At 31.8% G+C, this 6,000-nt stretch overlaps 1 long non-coding RNA gene across 2 annotated transcripts; it reads left to right on the top strand.

Annotated features, from left to right (window-relative positions):
- The first annotated feature begins 3,177 nt into the window (after positions 1–3,177).
- Positions 3,178–5,243, top strand: LOC114579294. 2 transcript variants are annotated; one of them, XR_003700217.1, is made up of 4 exons: positions 3,178–4,537; positions 4,666–4,737; positions 4,835–5,039; positions 5,126–5,243. It is a non-coding gene; the product is annotated as an uncharacterized LOC114579294 (long non-coding RNA). The 2 variants fall into 2 exon arrangements; XR_003700216.1 differs by having other exon boundaries at positions 3,178–4,737.
- The last annotated feature ends 757 nt before the right edge of the window (positions 5,244–6,000 follow it).

Here is a 6,000-nt window from a genome sequence, read left to right as displayed (position 1 = left end):
CTATTGTTCCCCATATTCAATTTTTCACCATACTTGGCAGCAAATACAGACATAGGCTAATTTAATATTTGAAATCTTATGGAGATGTTTTAAAATGCAATATAGTTGGAATGCGGACGAACTCGACAAATATAAATCATCAAAAAATCATAAAAATTTAATAAATCATCAAATTATATAAGCAACCAATATTTTTTTAATAAATCATCAAATAAATAAATAAAGACAAAAAATGTTTAATTAAAATACCCTAAATTCTAACCAAAAATAAACTTTAAAAATATTAAATCATCTAAAACTTAAATTTACATATCAAATTTCTCTTGAGCTTTCAACAAACAAAATTCAATTGATTAGAAAACTTCAACTAATAATTAACATATGATATATCAAAACCACACAACATACTATACACACTTAGATTTGTTTGTTAGGATAACCAATTTTAGCTTTAGTTTAGGTCGATGTTTAATTTCTAGTTGTTGTGTGACGAACTTTCTCATGGTTTTCACTGCATGTTGGTTATAATGGTTGATGTGTTTGTTTATTTTTTAATTATTCCTGCAATTTGAGAAATGATGCGATGGACGATAAATTACCCCTAAGTTAGAAATAATTTGGATGCTCATAGAATTTTCTGCAGGTGGTCATGCTCCTACGGAGCTAAATCAAAGGGGGCAAATTAAAGATTTAAACTAACATAATTTTCTGCAGGTGTAAAATGTTAAGTCCCCTTTAAAATTAAAAGAGCATAACCAAGGGTGGGTAGTGAATTTAAATTAAATGCAAATATATAATTATTTGAGATGATTTTATAATAACTGTCTAGAATAATCTTGCAGGTGATCTACATTATTTTTTTATGATGAGATGTAATATAAATGTATTTGAAAGATTTGTAATGAATTGTGTTTGATTATAAAAATATTATTTTTTTAAACACTATTTTTTATATTGAATTCATTGTAGAACATTGTGCCAGTACCCCGAGACTGTATTTGATTCTCAATGCAGTATTCAATCTCAAAATAAGAAAAAACATCAAATATATGTGGCGTGCAATAAATTTTTTCACACAGTATTCATGAAATAATTTTACAGCCTTTCCATTAATTACGCAACTATATAATAATGAAAATTTTTTATTTCATTTAATTCTTTTTAATTTATTTCCACTAATGATGCAACTATATATTATTTAATTATTACAAATTAAATAATTTCTATTATTATCATATATGCGACTATTTATTCTCACGTCTCCCTCACTCAACCTCAGAAGCTATTCTACTTCCTCCCCTCTCCCTCATATTTACATAATTCAAAATATTATTTAAAAATATTATGATTTTAGATTCATTTAGGGGTTGTTTGGTTTAGGGATTATGTTCCTTCTATAACATGAAGGGATTATGTCCTTCTATAACCACTGCTAAAAAACTATGAAAGGGGAAAATATTGAGTCAGGATATCGGGACCAAAATTTTTGAGGAATGTGGATTGCCAAAGCAGAAATGTTTATGTAGACGGAATTCCATCTCAAAAACTTTAAAAAACTTCCAAGAACTTCATCAACTACACCAGTCGACATCCGCAAAGGCGTAAAAAATAAGAAGAACGGAAAAATTTGAATGCAATACAATTACAGGAAGATAAAAAATGAGTAATTTCCTTATGTAATCTCGACTAAGCATGGTTGAAAGCCGGAATGACAGCTACGCACAGAATGTCAAAGAACAAAAAACACCAAAATATAAACATCGGCCCACATGAACAGATGCAGGACATGCAAAATCCACGGGAAAGATAAATTTCTCTTGGATTAAACAAGAACAAAAATTGCAGAGATGCGAGAATAGATACGATATCCAATACGCTAATCAAATAATTAGTAAAGGCATACGCGCAATCGCAGTTGGAATCGTCGGCAGTTGGTTCGAGATCCCGAAAGCTTTAGGGTTACTGATAAGGCTAGTGTTCTTATGAGGCTGTCGTTGCGGCTGTGACAAGAACGAAAGAGAAGCCAGCAAAAGCAAAAGCAAAAGCAAAAGCAAATGGCAAGTCTCTTGTTGGAAGCTTTGCCCCACGTGAACTAGCGAGGTTTTGTAACTCGCTCAATTTGAGCGGGGTTTGAAGTCGCATGAACGGCCCATGGCAATATACCGCCAATGCTTCAGAAGAATTACTTACGTTTGGCAAATGTACGTAAGTTAATTATTTTACCCTCCTAATTCTACATACCAAGCAGCACGTTAATCAAATAAGAGACTTAGGCTTCATTTGTGATGGCTTTCTTACTGCTTCTTAAAGCGATTTTTTACTAAAAATTTTAAATTTTTTTATATGAAAAAAAAGCTTTAAGAACCAATAAAAAAGCCGTCACAAACAACCTATTAATCTGTTAATTTGAAGCAATCATTTCATAATTATATATCATTGAATTGTACCATTTTTTTATTTTTTTTTAATTGCAGAGATTTTAATAACCAAATAAATAAAATTATAGCCATCTCAAGTAAAAATATATATAATTACATAAATATTTGCATAAAACATCTTTTTATCATCTATATTATTTACACTAATTTTCAAAATCGTTTATTAGTAAATATAATTGTAATAATGATCACCTTAATAAAAACTTGAAGCTATTCATATAAACTTATATTTGACCAAAAATATTTGACTTTTTTCATTATTTAGTACCAATAAATTTATTTTTTAGTAGAATGAATACTGTGATTGCAATAAATAAATTGTTTTTGAAAGAATGGCTCAACATTTCCTTACAAATATGTTAAAACACATAATAGATAAAAAATAAATATGAATTATTTGAAAATTGATATCTCACATTAATAAAATCTATAAAGCTTCACTCTAATAACTCTTAGATAAAACTCCCAACCAATATATTTCTCCAAGAAGAGATAAGCTTTATGAGCCTTTAAATTTCTAAAGCTCCTAATTTTGATAAATTGGAATTTGAAATTAACTGCATATAAATCCAAATTGAATATATATTACAATATCACTATATCAGAAAAAATGATATTATAATATTATTAAACATGATTATTTATTTATTTATTTATTATAATATTAATTTATATAACTAAATAAATATAATTTTATATTATATAATATTTATATTTACTTTATAAAATTTGTTATAGGTTTCTCCTTCAACAATCTCATCATTGGAGCAAATTATTTCCGGTGTTCGAATTCGTCCTGACATCAATTCAGACGTGTCACGTCACCAAAATATACTGGAATCCAGTATATTCGAGTGACGTGACTCATCTGAATTGAGTGTTTGGACTTCCGGTGATCGGACATAATAACTCTCCAGGCGGAGGTGCCTATGGATGTCGATCAATTGCTCTCCATCGGGAGGAGTCAATTGTGCAGGATGTCGGTCAATTTCTCTCCAGGCGGAGGTGTCTATCCAAGTTCCGTCACTGTTGATATCCCAATTACTAATACACGAAATAATGGACATCCCAAGGGTGGCGTTGGTGTTTCAATTTCGGCTTACAGTAAAGAAGAATTGGAGAAGGATAACATCAGTTCAAATGTTCCAGTCATTAGTGAAGGTGTTGGGGGAGGGGAGAAGGATAATTTGCCAGTGGAGAAGTCAAATACAAATTATGGAAAGTCGGTATCATAAGTTAAACTGCAAAACTCAACAAGATAGAACAACAACTCCATCACCACCTTTTTCTTTAGAGTCTGCAGTAGTTTCCTCAGAAGTGAGCAAGTGTCCGTTGATGAATGGATCAGTAGCCAAGCAATCAATTGTGTTAGATGGCAGCCATGACACCAAGATTAGCAACAGATTAGCAGAGAAGCCAATAAGGAGGTTCACTCGATCAGTCTTGAAGCTTATGCCTGTTGCTGCAACTCCACCTAAAATTGAGTAGGTAGAGATCCCAGGGGAAGTAAAACCACTAAGGAGGTTCACAAGGTCAACCTTGAAGTCAGTGCTTCCTGTTGCTGCAACTTCTTCTTCAATTGAGCAAGGCGCCCAATGCAAAGTAATACCCATAGTTGAAGTTCCTCTTATAGTTCAACAAGTAGACGTGATGGAAATCCCAATAGTTGTTTACAACTGCGGTGGACTAGATTTTGAAACTGGCCAGCTAGAGGAGTCAATAAAAGGTGAACATGAAGGTTATGTATCAGTAGCTATACTTTCAAAATTCGATGTGGACAATGGGACGCATGATGGTGCTCCATTAGAGAAACCTATAGTAACATCTACAAGGAGGTTCACAAGGTCTTTAGTACTGCAGTTGAAGAATCTGCAGTAGCAAATGGTTATACACTCAATAGTGTTATTTTTGTTGAATCAGAGGATTCAAAAGGGGATAACGACGCACTTAATGAGAGTCTAAGAGCAACGTCAAAAAGAAGATGGAATTGAAGATGTCAAAGAAGATAACATTGACAAAGTTCCCATCTAATGTCAGAGACCTCCTAGGTACTGGGTTGCTCGAGGGATTGCCTGTGAAGTACATTTCATGCCCGGGAGGTATGATGTAATCTTATGTTGGATCTGAAACAATTTGTTTTGCCATTCACAAATAGTAGTTTCCACCTTAAGGTCTTTGGCATCACTATAGCTTGACTGGGATTGTTCAATGTTGAGTTATTGTGCAGAATGTCGGGCTTTAGGGTATAATCACGGGAAATGGAGTATTATGCTCCTGCGCCTCATGCCAAGGAAAAAGAGTTAGTCCTTTGTTAATTCAACCTCTGCATTTGTTGATTTTCTTGTTATGCACTGATGAGGCCAAGTTGTTTCTAAACATTGTTGTTGGCATTTTAGGTTGTTTCAGCTTATAAATTCGAGATTCATGCTAGTAGAACCAAAATGAATCCTTCAGATTTCATTTTCTTGAAAAATGTCAAGAACCTTCGTGAAGTGTTGAAGTCATGCACTGGCGCTTCGCTCAACATGTTGGAAGCTGCAATTCAGAATGCCGTTGGTCCCTTGCCTTCTATGAAACTTTCTCTCTGTCAAAAGTGCAAAGGTGTGTGTGCTTGCTAGTACGGCTTTTATTTTTGCCCCACTTTGCAGGATTTTTTCTATTGTTTACAGATGTTTAATTATTTTCAGAGTTTTTTTGATATTGCACGAACTGGAAATTTTGCTTTATTATGCAATTCATGTCTTGAAACAAGTCATCAACAAGCAACTCCAACCCCATCACAAGGGATGAGTAGCTCAACTAAGTATGTTATTTTCCTTGAGTTGAAATAAATTGTTTAATTCAGTTTTGATTTTAACGCAGACTCCATCTTTTATTCTCTGGGCAATTTCTTGTATGATACACAAAACTTGCTATTTATGAAACCAACCACCTCAATTTGCAATATGAATATCCAAATCCCAATCAACAAAACAAAACCTCAATATCCAGCTCATATATTTATTTCCTTTAATTAAATTATCAATGAGTTGATTGTGGCATGCTCAAATACATAGATTTGATGGTTCACTTTTCTAAGATTGGGTGTTAGGTTCATAAATAATCATGTTTCAGATGGCATGTGTTTATTTTTCTTTCTATTCATTTGTGATGTAGGATTAAATTTAGTAGTTTTATGTTGCAAAACATGCTTTTAATTCATATTTTGTATATTATTCTTCAGTTCTCCTCCCTAAACACGATTATAATTCATCTGCATATTTATGTATCGACCATGCTTCTTTTTATAATTTGACCTTTCAAATATAATTTAATTATTATAATCTCACTTTTAATTCTACTAAAAATAAATATATTGGTATCAAACTATTAAAAAAAATCAAATATATTTTATGTGAATTACTCCCAAGTTTTTATTGAGATGATTATTATTTCAATTATATTTACTAATAAACTTATTAATTTGTATAATTAAATAAATATAATATTATATTTTATAATATTTATATTTACTTTTTAAAATTTATTCTAGATTTTTCTTTCGCCTAATTGACCCCAGGAG

The sequence above is a fragment of the Dendrobium catenatum genome, unplaced genomic scaffold, assembly GCF_001605985.2.
Source record: "Dendrobium catenatum unplaced genomic scaffold, ASM160598v2 fragScaff_scaffold_266, whole genome shotgun sequence".
In the NCBI taxonomy this organism is placed as follows: Eukaryota; Viridiplantae; Streptophyta; class Magnoliopsida; order Asparagales; family Orchidaceae; genus Dendrobium; species Dendrobium catenatum.
Note: the sequence above shows the minus strand (reverse complement) of the source record. Positions and strands in the feature narration are given on the sequence as shown.